Source organism: Panthera leo, chromosome C2, assembly GCF_018350215.1.
Source record: "Panthera leo isolate Ple1 chromosome C2, P.leo_Ple1_pat1.1, whole genome shotgun sequence".
In the NCBI taxonomy this organism is placed as follows: Eukaryota; Metazoa; Chordata; class Mammalia; order Carnivora; family Felidae; genus Panthera; species Panthera leo.
In genome coordinates, this window is record NC_056687.1 from 112208313 (window position 1) to 112225476 (window position 17164).

Here is a 17164-nt window from a genome sequence, read left to right on the forward strand (position 1 = left end):
TTACTTCAGTGGTTTCCTACACTCTTCTACCCTCAAAAGAGTTAAGGAATATCATTCCATTAGTAATGATGATTCACAGTGGGGGTTATATTCAACTGAGACAGTCAAGTATCCCTTGAACAAAGCATCAAACCCTTAATGGTGCAGTGATTTGGGAAGAGAGTAACACAGAGATTCTTTTAAAAACCTCTTAAATGATTCTGTCATGGCCCTTCCTCCCAGAGCTTATATTAAGAATCACTATTTTATGGGCAGCTGGGTGGCTCAGTCAGTTAAGCGTCTGACTGCGGCTCAGGTCATGATTTCATGGTTTGTGGGTTGGAGCCCACCATCAGGCTCTGAGCTAATAGCTACTTAGGATTCTGGGTCTCCATCTCTATCTGCCCCACCCCTGCTTGTGCTCTGTCTCTGTCTCTCAAAAATGAATAAATGTTAAAAAAAAATTAAGAAGCACTATTTTATATTGTTCTACCTCTATGAAAACACTCTTAGTTAAATAGTTCTAACTTAGATTTAATAGGAGTAGGACAGTGAAAACTTAATCCAGCTGATGAAAGTGAAAATCTGGGTAAGTGATTGGGAAATATGAAATTGTATATCAGTCAAATGTTTTTAACTGAGATTATGTTATTATAGAAAAAAAAAAGCTTCAAAAAATCTTCCTTAAACTTGCCAAAGTAGTTTGGACACCAAGAAAACAGAAGCTCTCTAGTTTGGACAACCTCTTTTCTACTAACCACCTAAAGTGTCATGAATATGTATTAGCCTGTTTCTAAGTGTTTTTCTCACAGGTCCCCTTGTGAAAAAAAATTGTAATATAGATTTTCAAGAAACAAATTAAGTATTACTCAAATATAAAAAATAACCGTAGAATAAAATGCAAAGCACCTTTTTCTCTGTCCTCTTTTTGACTTGTTTTAAGTATATTGTAAACAAAATTTAATTTGAAAGAAGCCAAGGAGGAGCCAAGTTAGATGAACAGCATGGAAGTTTTTTGTGTGTCTCTCATCCATGAAATACAGCCAGACCAACACTAAACCATACTACACACCTAGAAAACTGATTGGAGGATTAACACAACAATCTGCACAACCTCAACTACAGAATTCAGCAGGTACAAGGCACAGAAAAGTGAATTTGGGGAGCGAGAAGCCACGGAGGGTAGGGAACTGCTTTTGCGGGAGGAGAGAGGACACAGACTGGGAAGTGGGGGGGAGAATACGGGAAAAGCACCCCTCCCCAAAAGCAGCTGGAGAGAAAGTGGAAAATTGGAAACAGCCACAGGGACTAAACTAAAAAGGGAGAAAGGAGAGGGTTTAAATTCCATTAAAACTGTAAACAAGGGGAGCGCAAAGGCTGCAACTCCGCAGCTTGATACCTGGCAGTGCTCTGGTGTGAAGGGCGAATCCCCAGGAACAGAGTGGGGTCTGGGAGGTTCTCGGGCCGCATGGGGAAAAGCGGTTCCACTGCTGGAAGGATATTTGGTAGAGACTGCTGAAGCCACCTGGTCCCAGCAGACCCCAGAAAATGGCAACATTCACTGATGCTGGAACAAGGTCATTAAGGGTGAGGCCTGGTGCCAGATGTGTGTTGTGATTTTCCATAATCCCTGAGACGCTGCTGCTACACTATCTCGTGAACTTTCTCTGGGGTGGGCAGGCCGCAGTCTCGGGGCACCGGCAGCAGCAGGGTCCAGCGGGCATTCCTGGGTGCAGCTGACATTCAGCCATTGCTCATTCAGCCATTGCTCAGTGAGACCCTCCCACAGAGGGGCAGAACGGGTCAAAGCCACAATCCTTCAGAAGTAAGGGGCCGGGGAAAACAGCTGCATCTGAGACAAAATTCGGGAGAGAGGTACCACCTGGGGCCTTGTCACAGACAGTGAAAAAGTGAGGAGTGAGGGCACAAAACCTGAAGACAGAGGACAGGTGCGCAATTGCTAAACCGGGAGAACAGACTGGGTAGCTGGGTGGTGCCATTTTCACTGCTCTCATGCATGCGCATATGCACCTAAAGCTCCAGAGACTCCACCTCAGTAGGGTAGCAGCGCCATCTAGTGGAGAGCGAAGCTGTTACACTGAGCCCCGCCCAGCTGGGCCAACTTTGCCCTTCAAGAACAGAAGTCTCACCGCTGGCTTAGTTTATGGACTATAAAATGCTACAGAGACTGACTTCTAGGGAAAATGAAGTGATTTCAGTCCTACTTCAATCTGTTAGCAGGTTCATCTATTCAATTTTCTTTTTTTCCTCTTTTACACTTCTATTCTTTTTCTTGAATACAGAAAGAAAAAAATTTTATTTTCAATTTTTATTAAAAATATTTTTCTTTAATTTTTATACTGTATTTTTTACTTCTGTGTAAATTTTTCCAAATTCTATTTTACTTCCATTATTTTATGTTAGTCTACTTCAGTGTATTCACCTTTTCAAATTTTCAAACAAGTTCCTTTTTTTTTCTTTTTCATTTCTTTTATTTTTCTTGAATGCAGAAAGAGAAAAACTTAATTTTTACTTTCAATTTCTTTAAAAATATCTTAATTTAATTTTTTACCATATTTTTTTGCTTTTATGTAAATTTTTCCAAATTCTATTTTACTTCCACCATTTTATTTTAATCTACTACAGTGTATTCACTTTTTTCAAAAATGCGAATGATTTTTTTCTTTTTTTCTTTTCTTTCTATCTTTTTTCTATTTTTCATTTCTTTTCTCTTGGATACAGAAAAAGAAAAAAATCCTATTCATTTTTAATTTTTTATTAAGAATATTTTCTTTATTTTTTTCTACAATATTCTTTACTTTTGTGTATATTTTTTTCAAATTCTATTTTACCCCATCATCTCATTTTACTCTACTTCAGTGTATTCATTTTTTCAAATTCTCAAATAGTTTCCTTTTTTTTCTTCCCCCCCGTTTTCTCTCATCTGTCAAACTACTTTCAACACCCAACCAAAACACACCTAGGATCTACCATCATCTATTTGATTTGTGTGTGTGTGTGTTTAAATTTTAATTTTAATATATTTTTTTAATTTTTTTAATTTCAATTTTTCTACCTCATTAATTACTTTTCTCACTTCAAAATGACAAAATGAAGGAATTCGCCCCAAGAGAAAGAGCACAAAGAAACGACAGCCAGGGACTTAACCAACATAGATACAAGCAAGATGTCTGAACCAGAATTTAGAATCACGATAATAAGAGTACTAGCTAGAGTCAAAAATAGATTAGAACCCCTTTCTGCAGAGATAAAACAAGTAAAAAATAGCCAGAATGAAATTAAAAATGCTATCACTGAGCTGCAATCAGGGATGAAGGCAGTGGTGGCAAGGATGGATGAGGCAGAACAGAGAATCAGCGATATAGAGGACAAACTTACAGAGACAAATGAAGCACAAAAAAGAGGGAGATGAAGGCAAAAGAGTGCAATTTAAGAATTAGAGAAATCAGTGACTCATTAAAAAGGAACAACATCAGAATCATAGGGACCCCAGAAGAGGAAGAGAGAGAAATAGGGGTAGAAGGGTAATGTAAGCAAATCATAGTGGAAAACTTTCCTAACCTGGGGAAGGACACAGACATCAAAATCCAGGAAGCACAGAGGACCCCCATTAGACTCAACAAAAACCGACCGCCAACAAAGCATATCATAGTCAAATTCACAAAATACTCAGGCAAGCAGAGAATCATGAAAGCAGCAAGGGAAAAAAGTCCTTAAGCTACAAGAGAAGATAGATCAGGTTTGCAGCAGTACTATCCACAGAAACTCGGCAGGCCAGAAAGGAGTGGCAGGATATATTCAGTGTGCTGAATCAGAAAAATGTGAAGCCACGAATTCTTTACCCAGCAAGGCTGTCATTCAAAATAGAAGAAGAGATAAAAAGTTTCCCAGACAAACAAAAATTAAAGGAGTTTGTGACCACTAAACCAGCCCTGCAATAAGGGGGACACTCTGAGGGCAGAAAAAGTGAATATGTATGTGTGTGTGTGTGTGTGTGTGTGTGTGTATATACACACACATATATATATGCATATATATGTATATATATATGTGTGTGTGTGTATATATATATATATATATATATATATATATATCAAAAGCAACAAAGATTAGAAAAACCAGAGACCACCAGAAACTCCAACTCTACAAGCATCATAATGGCAATAAATTCATATTTTCAGTACTCACTCTAAATGTCAATGCACTCAATGCTCCAATCAAAAGACATAGGGAAACAGAATGGATAAAGAAACAAGATCCATCTATTTGCTGTTTACAAGAGACCCACTTGAGACCTAAAGACACCTTCACTTTGAAAACAAGGGGATGGAGAACCATCTATCATGCTAATGGTCAACAAAAGAAAGCCAGATTAGCCATACTTATATCAGACAATCTAGACTTGAAAATAAAGACTGTATCAAGAGATGCAGAAGGGCATTATATCATAATCAAGGGGTCTATTCACCAAGAAGACCTAACAATTGGAGACATTTATGCACCAAATGGGATAGCACCCAAATATATAAATCAACTAATCAGAAACATAAAGAAACTCATCGATAGTAATACCATAATAGTAGGAGACTTCAACAACCCACTCACAGAAATGGACAGATCATCTATTCAAAAAATCAACAAGGAAACAATGGCTTTGAATGACACACTGGACCAGATGGACTTAACAGGTATATTCAGAATATTTCATTCTAAAGCAGCAGAATGTACATTCTTCTCCAGTGCGCATGAAACGTTCTCCAGAATAGACCACATACTGGGACACAGATCAGCCCTAAGTAAGTACAAAAAGACCAAGATCATACCATGCATATTTTCAGACCACAATGCTGTGAAACTCAAAATCAACCACAAAAAAATTTGGAAAGGTCACAAACACTTGGAGACTGAAGAACATCCTACTGAAGAGTGAATGGGCGAACCAAACAGTTAAAGAGGAAATTAAAAAATATATGGAAGTCAATTAAAATGATAACACCACAACCCAAAACCTCTGGGATGCAGCAAAGGCGGTCATAAGAGCGAAGTATATAGCAATCCAGGCCTTACTAAAGAAGGAAGAAAGATCTCAGATACACAACCTACCCTTATGCCTTCAGGAGCTGGAAAAAGAACAGCAAATAAAACCCAAAACAGCAGAAGACACGAAATAATAAAGATTAGAGCAGAAATTAATGCTATCAAAACAAAAACAAAAACAAAAAAAACCTAGATCGATGAAACCAGAAGCTAGTTCTTTGAAAGAATTACCAAAATTGATAAATCACTAGCCAGTCTGAACAAAAAGAAAAAGGAAAGGACCCAAATAAATAAAATCAAGAATGAAAGACCAGAGATCACAATCAACACAGCAGAAATAAAAACAATAATAAGAGAATAATATGAGCAATTTTATGCCAATAAAGTGGGTAATCTCGAATAAATGGACAAAATTCATAGAAACATATACACTACCAAAACTGAAACAGGAAGAACTGGAAAATTTTAAGAGACCCATCACCAGTAAGGAAATTAAATTAGTAATCAAAAATCTGCCAAAAAACAAGAGTCCAAGGCCAGATGGCTTTCCAGGGGAATTCTACCAAACATTTAAGGAAGAGTTAACACCTATTCTCTTGAAGCTATTCCAAAAAATAGAAATGGAAGGGAAACTTCCAAACTCTTTCTATGAAGACAGCATTACCTTGAATCCAAAACCAGACAGAGACCACACTAAAAAGGAGAACTATAGACCAATTTCTCTGATGAACATGGATGCAAAAATCCTCAACAAGATATTAACCAACCGGATCCAACAAAACATTAAAAAAATTATTCACCACGACCAAGCGGATTATACCTGGGATGCAGGGCTGCTTCAATATCTGCAAAACAATTAACATGATTCATCACATCAATAAAAGAAAGGACAAGAACCATATGATCCACTCAATAGATGCAGAGAAAGCATTTGACAAAATACAGCATCCTTTCTTGATAAAAACCCTCAAGAAAGTAGGGATGGAAAGAGCATACCTCAATATCCTAAAGGCCATATATGAACGACCCAACGCTAATATCTTCCTCAGTGGGGAAAAACTGATAGCTTTCCCCCAAAGGTCAGGCATAAGACAGGGATGTCCACTCTTGCCACTGTTACTCAACATAGGATTGGAAGTCTTAGCCTCTGCAATCAGAAAACACAAAGAAATAAAAGGCATCCAAATTGACCAGAAGGAGGCCAAACTTTCACTCTTCTCAGAAGACATGATAGTCTATATGGAAAACCCAAAAGATTCCACCAAAAAACTGCTAGAACTGATTCATGAATTCAGCAAAGTTGCAGGGTATAAAATCAATGCACAGATATCGGTTGCATTACTATACACCAACAATGAAGTGACAGAAAGAGAAATCAAGGAATCGATCCCATTTACAGTTGCACAAAAAACCATAAAATACCTAGGAATAAATATAACCAAAGAGGTGAAAAATCTATACACTGAACACTATAGAAAGTTTATGAAAGAAATTGAAGAAGACACAAAAAAAAATGGAAAAAGAGGGGCGCCTGGGTGGCTCAGTCAGTTGAGCGTCCGACTTCAGCTCAGGTCATGATCTCACGGTTCGTGAGTTCGAGCCCCGCGTCAGGCTCTGGGCTGATGGCTCAGAGCCTGGAGCCTGCTTCCGATTCTGTGTCTCCCTCTCTCTCAGCCCCTCCCCCATTCATGCTCTGTCTCTCTCTGTCTCAAAAATAAATAAACATTAAAAAAAAATTAAAAAAAAATGGAAAAAGATTCCATGCTCCTAGATTGGAAGAACAAATATTGTTAAAATATCAATACTACCCAAAGCAATCTACATATTCAATGCAATCCCTATCAAAGTAACAGCAGCATTCTTCACAGAGCTGGAACAAATAATCCTAAAATTTGTATGGAACCAGAAAAGACCCCGAATAGCCAAAGCAATCTTGAAAAAGAAAACCAAAGCAGGAGGCATCACAATCCCAGACTTCAAGCTATACTACAAAGTGGTAGTTATCAAGATGGTATGATACTGGCATAAGGAGAGACACTCAGATCAATGGAACAGAATAGAGAACCCAGAAATGGACCCACAAAGGTATGGCCAACTAATCTTTGACAAAGCAGGAAAGAATATCCAATAGAATAAAGACAGTCTCTTCAGCAAGTGGGACTGGGAAAACTGGACAGAGACATGCAGAAGAATGCACCTGGACCACTTTCTTACACCATATACAAAAATAAACTCAAAATGGATGAAATACCTAAATGTAAGATAGGAAGCCATCAAAATCCTTGAGGAGAAAGCAGGCAAAAACCTCTTTGATCTTGGCCACAGCAACTTCTTTCTCAACACGTCTCCAAAAACAAGGGAAACAAAAGCAAAAATGAACTATAGGGATCTCATCAAAATAAAAAGCTTCTGCACAGTGAAGGAAACAATCAGCAAAACTAAAAGGCAACCAACAGAATGGGAGAAGATATTTGCTAATGACATATCAGATAAAGGGTTAGTATCCAAAATCTATAAAGAACTGATCAAACTCAACACCCAAAAACCAAATAATCCAGTGAAGAAATGGGCAAAAGACAGGAATAGACACTTCTCCAAAGAAGACATCCAGGTGGCCAACTGACACATGAATAAATGCTCTACATCACTCATCATCAGGGAAATACAAATCAAAACCACAATGAGATACCATCTTACACCTGTCAGAATGGCTAACATTAACAACTCAGGCAACAACAGATGTTGGCAAGGATGCAGAGAAAGAGGATCTCTTTTTCATTGTTGGTGGCAATGCAAGCTGGTGCAGTCACTCTGGAAAACAGTATGGAGGTTCCTCAAAAAACTATAAATAGAACTACCCTACAACCCAGCAATTGCACTACTAGGCATTTATCCATGGGATACTGGTGTGCTGTTTTGAAGGGACACATGCACCCCTGTGTTTATAGCAGCACTATCAACAATAGCCAAAGTATGGAAAGAGCCCAAATGTCCATTGATGGATGAATGGATAAAGAATGGTATGTATACACATACACACACACACACACACACACACACACACACACACACACACACAATGGAGTATTACTCGGCAATCAAAAAGAACGAAATCTTGCCATTTGCAACTACGTGGATGGAACTGGAGGGATTATGCTAAGTGAAATTAGAGAAAAACAAAAAATCATATGACTTCACTCATATGAGGACTTTATATAGAGACAAAGCAGATGAACGTAAGGGAAGGGAAACAAAAATAATATAAAAACAGGGAGGGGGACAAAACAGAAGAGACTCATAAATATGGAGAACAAAATGAGGGTTACTGGAGGGGTTGTGGGAGGGGGGATGTGCTAAATGGGTAAGGGGCACTAAGGAATCTACTCCTGAAATCACTGTTGCACTATATGCTAACTAATTTGGATGTAAATTTAAAAAAATAAAAAATTAAATAAATAAATAAATAAATAATATATATATATATAAAATAAAAATAAATAAATAAATAAAATATATAAAGATCAATAATAAAATATTGAATATGTTCCTATATACAATAACAAAAATGAGAAAATAAAATTAAAACATCAGGACCATTCGTAATAGCAACAAAAACCATTAAATTCCCATAATTAAATCTAACAAAATATTTTTAAGACTGTGACACTGAAAATACTGTCAAGAGAAATTAGAAAAGACTTAATTCAATTGAGAGATACAGCATGTTCGTGGTTGAAAATGTACTAATTTTAATTTACCAATTCTCCCAAAGATTCAACAATATCTGACTGAAAAATTTCAAAAAAAATTTTTTTTGGGAAAAACCTGACAAGCAGATTGTAATTTTTTTTAATGCAAAGAGCATAGAATAGTTGAGACAATTTTTAAACAGAACCAAGTGGGAGAATTTACCAAACCAGACTTCAAATTTAGTATAAAAATCAGTGAACATGAGTAGAAATAGAAAGTATTTAAAATTAAGTACACAGGGGAGGAAACATGGAAAAATGAAGGGTTCTGTAATCTCTGGGAAAATATCAAGCAACTAAATATGTGTAATTGTGTGGGAAATGCAGGAGAGAAGCATCAAAGGAAAAGACTTCAAAAGGGAAGGACTGGAGAAGGTGCAAGGCCTTAGGACATGTTTACATAGTTGAACATGGCTGCAGCTCATAAGGAATGCCTAGAGCCATTAACATTGTCCAGGGCTGGATCCTCCTTCACACCTGACCCTTCCTAGTGTTATAGAAACCAATTAACTCGAAATTCAACCTTGAAAAGCTAAACCATTAGATTGATTAACATATTTGCTTAGCTAATTTTATGCACATAGTCTTTAGCAATTATCCTAATAAAAAGAAGCTTCATTCTGGAGTCGGGCACCTATGAGGACCTTCATTTGAATGCACTTTGTGGACTCATCTTTTGCAACTCCGGCCATACTCCCTGCAACATAATTGGGAGTTCCAGAAAGAAGTAGCAGATATATTGTTGGGGCAGGAGGAGAAGGGATAAATTATATGAAGGTAAAAGGGGCAAAATTTTTCTAAATCTAAAGAAAACTATGAATTCAAAGATCCAAGAAATTCGATAAATCCCAAGGGAATAAAAATATAAATCACAACAAGTCACATTTTTTTTTTATTTGAGAGAGACAGAGACATGTGAGTGTGGGAGGGGCAGAGAGAGGGGGGTAGAGAGAGAGAATCCCAAGCAATGTGAGGCTTGAACTCAGGAAACCACAAGATCCTGACCTGAGTGGAAACCAAGAGTCAGACACTTAACTGACAGGCACCAAGGCGCCCCACAGCAAGTCATATTTTATTCAAAATGCTGAAAAGCAGTAATTAGAAACAAGTTTTCAAACTATCCAGAGATAAAAGAAATATTACATACAAAAGGATAAGATTGACCACAGACTTCTCATTATAACATTTGTAAGAAGAGATCAACATCTTTAAAGTTCTGAAGAAAAATCATACTATAATCTTACTCAAAGTTAAAATATTTTCTTAAACTCAAGCAAAATAAAATATTATTCAAGAAACAGAAGCTTGAGAGAAATCACTGCAAGCAAACATACACTACAAAAAATGATAGAAGGACCGCTTCAGAAGGAAAAAAATAAGATGATAACCCTGATTTATACAAAAGAATTAAGAGCTACAGAAAGATAATAATGTGGATCAATACAGATGTTATTTCTCATCTTAAATACGCTTAAAAAGATAATAATTTAAAAAATTATTAACATAATGTTGGGTTCATAACATAAGTAGCACTGAAATATATGGCAACAATAACCAAAAAGATGTGAGAGAAAAATGGCGGTATACCGTTGGAAAGTTCTTACCACTTCCATGAAGTAGAACGTTATTTGAAGTTAGATGTGATAACATAAACATGCATACTGTAAATTCTAAAGCAACCACTAAAAAGGATAAAACCAAGAAGTATGTCTCATAACCCAACAGAGGAGAAAACAATTAAATCATAAAAATACTGAAATAATAAAAAATAAAGAAAATAGTAAAACAAAAAAAAGAGCAAATGTAACAAAGAGGAAACAAATAGCAAGATGATTTAATCCCATACATTGAACTCTCCAAATATGTCCTATATGTATAATATCCATGTTATCAAAAAGAAATCTCTCTGACACTACATATTACACAAATGGTATCTCAGCTCTTATCTACTGACCTTCTGCAATGGTAGATGTTTGCACCAGGGCTCTATAAGAGACTAGCAATTGTCCCAAAAAGTGATACTTTGCTCCTACAGCAAGGAGATTTTGAATCCAGAATCCCAAAAGACACCACCAGATGGCAGTAATTGACTTTATCTGCAAGTGTCTAGTGAACACCTCCAAAATCATGTGTGAGTGCCAGTTGTTGTTCTAGACCCTGGCCAAATTCAATACTATTTCAGTGTATAAAGTTAGTAAGTTACTTATGTTGGTTAATACATTTAGCAATATCTAAATACATCTAACAATATTCAAATAGCCTGCAAGGACCAAGTTTATTTCTTAGTGTTCATCCAGCAGAGACTATTTTATTCCATATATCCATGGAATGTATCCCGAGATCCTGGATCAAGTTATTCTTAGAAAATTTATTGATTAGCTTAGTTCCTGTATTTTATCTAGTTGGATTAACCATCTTCAGCTACTCATGTACACCAACATAGTGTTTGGTTTTTTCCCCAGAGTGAAATTATCCTGCTATACAACCAGAATGAACACAGAAAACAAACAAACAAAAACCTGGGGAAAAACTAGATACCCCAAAACAAGAAAATGGTTAAATAAATTTTGGTATATTCTGGTAATAAAACATTTTATATCTTGGTGAAAATGAATAAGCTTACATTCCCTGCAGTATCTATGGCAAGTGTATATATGATTGAGTGAAAGTCATATCTCAAAAGACTACATAACATATAATTCCATATTTGGCCCCTAAAGCAAGCAAAACTAAGCATATTGTTTAGGCCTGCTTACATATATCTAAAAAATATTTTTAATTAAAAAAAAAGAGAATTGCATACCTCCAAATCAGAATTTTAGCTGCTTCTCAGGGGAAACAGAGACTGGATAGGAAAAACATATAGGTAGATAAAACATATTGGTGATATTCAGTTGAAGTGAACACAATAGCAAATTTATGGTGTTTGTTATATTAAGACTTTCAAAAGAGAGAGAAGATAAAGAAGGAAATGAATTCACTATTGAATGGCAGAGGGAATCTGTTAATAAGTGTAAGTCACAAAGAGAGTCCATTTAAGACCTTCCATCCTTTTATAAGCTCTCCCTCACCCCAAGACCCCTGTGCTGCTCAACCAAACTATTCCCCCAGGTTCCAAGGAAAAAGAAAAACTATTTTTAAAAACGGAGCTTCTTAAATGAGATTCTCTACATAATTAAAGTGTTACAGCTGCTAATAGAGGTCTACAGAGCAAAAATGGAGACTAGACAAAAGTGGTGGCCAGGAAGGTCTTGTAAGTAGAGGAGTTTGTATGAGCACAAGTCCATAGGTATGACAGTCTGATGTGACTATGGGACTTTATGGTATTTTGAGGACTAGACTGTGAAAGGCAGAAGGGATTCTGCAAAATACAAGCTGAAGACTTCATCAGATGGATCATTTAGCTAAATGGCAATTGACCTTGCTTCTATTCTAATGTATGCATTAGAAATTATCATGTATGTTATAAATTCCCTTCTAAGACCAGCTTTACCTGCATCCCACAAGTCATGTGTTTTCATTATCATTCAATTAAAAACATGTTCTAATTTGTATAATGAGTTAGTTTTTAACTCTGAGTTATTTAGTAATACATTTATTACTTTCAAACAGATGGGGATTTTTAAATTATTATGTTGTTATTCTAGCCTAATTTCACTAGAGTCTGAGAATATGCTTTACCTGGTTTCTATCATTTTAAATTTGACAATAATTGCTTAATGGCCAAGAATATTTTTAATGTTCAAAGTATACTTGAAAAGAATGTATTATGACATTATTTGCTATTGAGTTCAATATTTGTAAATTAAATCATTTTTATTAATTATGTTGTTGAAATCTTGTATACTTATCAATTTGGGTATGTTTCTTCTTTTTTTTTTTCTAATAGTTACTCAAAAAAAAAAGAATTCAAATATTCCACTATGGGTCCTTAATTTTTGAAAATCCCCAAATCTCCCCCAGGAGAATCCACACAGAAATTTGGGTAAGAAAACCAAAAATCTATGGACAGCATTATATGAAGTAAAACATGAGCCAGAATATAAAGTATCCTACAAACCTCTAAGTATGAATGGTAAGAACAATTCACCAACACCTACAAGGCCTGTGCAGCATCAATACCTGTACAAGAGATAGCACAGGGGAGCAACAAAGCATTTGATACACTAAGATTTTAACATGTATTCACCAGAAATATTAGTAAAATTTAGAAAACAGTTGAAACTCTCAGGGATTTGTGCACCCTATTAGTTGGTGAATACAAGCCATTTGCAATTACATCTGAAGGGGCTGGGATAGTGTAGACCCTACCATCCCTCAACATAAACCAATTAAAGCCTCTTCCGGCACAGAGCTCCACACTGACTAAACTGCTGGGAATAGAATCCAAAGTAACCAGGACAGGGGAAAAGATAATACAGATTAAATGGCCAGAACAAAATGTAGTATTTCACAATAATAACAAAAGAGGGAACTCAAGAGTCATAAAGTGAGAAAATCTGTAAAACCATGCCTTCCCCATACCTTCTAGAAGTTAAGATAATTAGTTTCATGTAAAAATGAGCATCAGAAAATGATTGTAGTTATATATCACTCAGAATTAATAAGAGCAATTTGTAAGAGCAAACATAATAAGAAGCAGAATAAACTCTATACAGACAATGAGAACATAAACAGAAAAACTTGCCCACAAAGCAAAGGAAAACTATATCCTAATGTTTTATAATTATCTGAAGTTATTAACACAATGATCTACAATGTGAAAGAGAAACATAATCCAGAATTATCAAAACTCAAAAATTAATTAATAACACCAAGAAATAATTCAGAAAACAAAACAAAACACTGTTTCAAAAATGAAGATTAGACCAGAATCAACACAAAGGAAAATAAATACAGAAAATGTCAGAGGGAAAAACAGCCTTAAATTAGGAAAAAGTTTAAAGTAAAAAGGAATTTAATGGCTCCCATATGATTCCATTTATATGATAATCCAGGAAAGGTAAACTCACAGAGACAGAAAACAGAACAGTAGTTGGCAGGGGCTATGGGAAACAGGAGGAAACACAGAACAGAGCTGTTCCGTGTCTTCGCTGTAGAAAAATTTACATGATACTATGCCTTTGTCAAAACATATAGGCCTATACCTCAAATGTAAAAAAAAGTGAGTGCAAAGTAGAGATTAAGAACAAGATTAAAATGATTTTAAAATCTACAAATAATGAACAGAGGGAAAGAATATCTAACATAGATATGATAAAATTTCCCAGAGAAGAAAAACCAAAACAAGGAAATGGAACAATTACTAAAAATTATTATTCAAGATGTCACTGAAAGTTTTTAAAGAATTACTTGAACTTAGATATTAATGAGGTAAATGGCATACCTGGGGAAAAAATCAAACCAGAAATATCAACACTGATTCATAATTTAGTAAAAATTATTTGTCTTTAAAGAAAAACAAAAAAGAATTTTTTACACATTAATGAAAACAGGACCAAATAACTTCTAGAGGAAAGGTCTTCAGATAATGTGTAACTATTTTCATACCAAAAGGAAATACTTATTTATGTATATGTGTGTGTATGTACATATGTACATGAAATGCTCTGAATATATCTTGTCAAGTCCATCTGGTCCAGGGTATCATTCAAAGCCCTTGTTTCCTTGTTGATCATCTGCTTAGATGATTGGCCATTGCTGTAAGTTTGTTATTAATTGATGTACACGCTTGGCTGCTCTCAAGTTAGGGGCATAAATATTTACAATTATTATATCTTCTTGCTGGATAGATCCCCTAATTATATATTGTAGCCTTCTTCATCTCATATTATAGTCTTTGGTTTAAAATCTCATTTGATATTAGTATGGCTACTGCAGCTGTCTTTTGATGTCCATTAGCCTGATAAATGGTGTTCCACCCTGACCTTCAATCTGGAGGTGTCTTTGGGTCTAAAATGAGTCTCTTGTAAGTAGCATAACTGTGGGTCATGATTTTTTATCCATTCTGATGCCCTATGTCTTTTAAATGGAGGATTTAGTCCATTTACATTCAGAGTAATTATTGATAGATATGAATTTAGTGCCCTTGTACCACCTGTAAAGTCACTGTTCCTGTAGATGGTCTCTGTTTCTTTCTTGTTTCTTTTGGTATCTTTCCCACTCAACGGTCCCCTTTAATAATTCTTGGAGAGCTGGTTTAGTGTTCATAAAGTCCTTTAGTTTTTGCTTGTCTTGGAAACTCTCTCTCTCCTTCTATTCTGAATAACAGCCTTGTTGGGTGGAATTCTTGGCTGCATATTTTTCCCATTGAGCACATTATATGTATCATGCTACTCCCTTATGGCCTGCCAGGTTTCTGTGGACAGGTCTGCTGCTAACCTTATGTGCCTACTCTTGTAGCTTAAGGACATTTTGTCCCCAGCTGCTTTCAGAATTCTTTTCTGAAATTCTTTTCTGTCAGACCTGTGCTAGTACAGATGCACCTGTAGGGAACAGCAGGGTGAGGTTTGTTGTAAGTAGTTCCAGCCTCCACTGGCGGCACTGTTTTGGTTGGTGAAGTCCCACCAGGTACTGGGTGGGGGAAGATGGCATCACCCCATTCTCCTTTCCTGGCTAGGGGAGCTGCTGCCCACCTCTGTTCAGTTAGACTTCACAGACAAGCAAACCATCTCCCTTCCTATGTCCTACACTTCAATCAGATCCCTGCCTTCAACCCATTTGTGCCTAGGTTGTCAACATGCCCAGTGTCACAGCTCTCCTGTGTTTTATCTCTGGTGCATGGCTCATATTCAAAATTACAATCTTAAAGGACAAGGTGAGCCAGAGACCTGTACAACCCTCCAGAGGAGATCCTCACAGTGCTGTGCCTGGTCTTGTTATGTCCATGAAAATAGGCTGCACAGATGTACAGGTGCCTGGAGTTTATGGTGAAGCATAGCCAAAAGCTGGAACCAGGTTATCTGCCCTATGCACACACTTCTGTCCCCTGCTGTTGAATGGTTGCTCAAAGGCACCAGCCAGGTCTTTTGTCTGTGGAGAGGAAATATACCATCTTCCAAATGCACAGCAGGGAAGAGAAACTTTCTCTCCCACTGTGACCCAGGGGCTCCCCACAACCCACTATCCGCTGTCCACTGCTGACCTTCCACCCTCCTTTCCCCAGGAGTAGTGCTGCCCTCCCAGATTGACTCCCACGAATGGTAGAGAATTCCAAAACCTCGGAATTTCAGCTCCACTGTTTGCAAATATTGCAATAATCATTTCCTCCCAATTCCCCAATGATTCTCAGAAAATCCTTTTCTTGTGCAAACCCAGTGCCATGCTCTCTCACCCTGTTTCCCTCTCCTTTCTGTAAAAAGGTCTTCCTACTCCTGTGGCACTGCAGCTTTTCTCTCCCCTAATGCACGTCTCCACACCTCTTAACCTGCCACATTCTCTCCTTCAAATTATGCAGATTGTTCTCTTAATCCTCAGATCAATTTCCTAGGTATTCAGAATGATTTGATGTGATCTAGCTATGTTTGAGGAAGGACGCAAGCCCAGGGTACCCCTACTACTCCACCATCTTAACTCTTCCCCTCGTTGAGTGCATATTTAGATGTGATTGAACTTTAACAAATTATAATGTTGATCTGTTGCCTTTTTAAAACATTTGACTGAAAATGTGAAAAAAAAAAAGGCCTTCTAGAAAAAAATCTAAATCCTACTCCGTGGGAATGTCACCTTACATGGGGGAAAAAAAGGCAGGTATTTGCAAATGCAATTAAGGATTTTGAGATGGGGAGAGGATCTTGGATCACTTCGGTGGAAACACATGTACCTTTCTAAAAGGGAGGCACAGATGAAGGCCAGTGAAGATGGAGCCGAGAAAAATTTGAAGATGCTAACCTTGAAGATAATGTGATCTGGCTACCCCAAGGAATAATGACAGCCATCGGATGAAGGAGGCAAAGAGCTCCATCTAGAGCCTCCAGAGGGAGTGTGGCTCTTGCCAGCACCCTGATTTGGTGACCCTCTGAGAGAAAACATTTCTGCTGTTTTAAGCCACCAAATTTGTAGTAAAACATTACAGCAGTCATAGGAAACTAATCCAATTACCTTGTAACTTTTTCCCTTTATTTTTCCTTTGCCCACTCACTATTATAATTTCTCTGCCATCTTCTCTAACGTGTCAGTAACCATTCTTATTCTCAACTTGAATAGGTGTTGGTTTGTATTAGGACCAACATAATTATCATAAACTATAAATAAAAGGATTATATACATTTTACACATGCAGTTCTAGGAATAAGAAAAATTAACTAGCTCAAGGACATACAGTCACTTTTATAACTGATTTTAATCTCCATTCAGATAACACAAATGACATTGCTCTT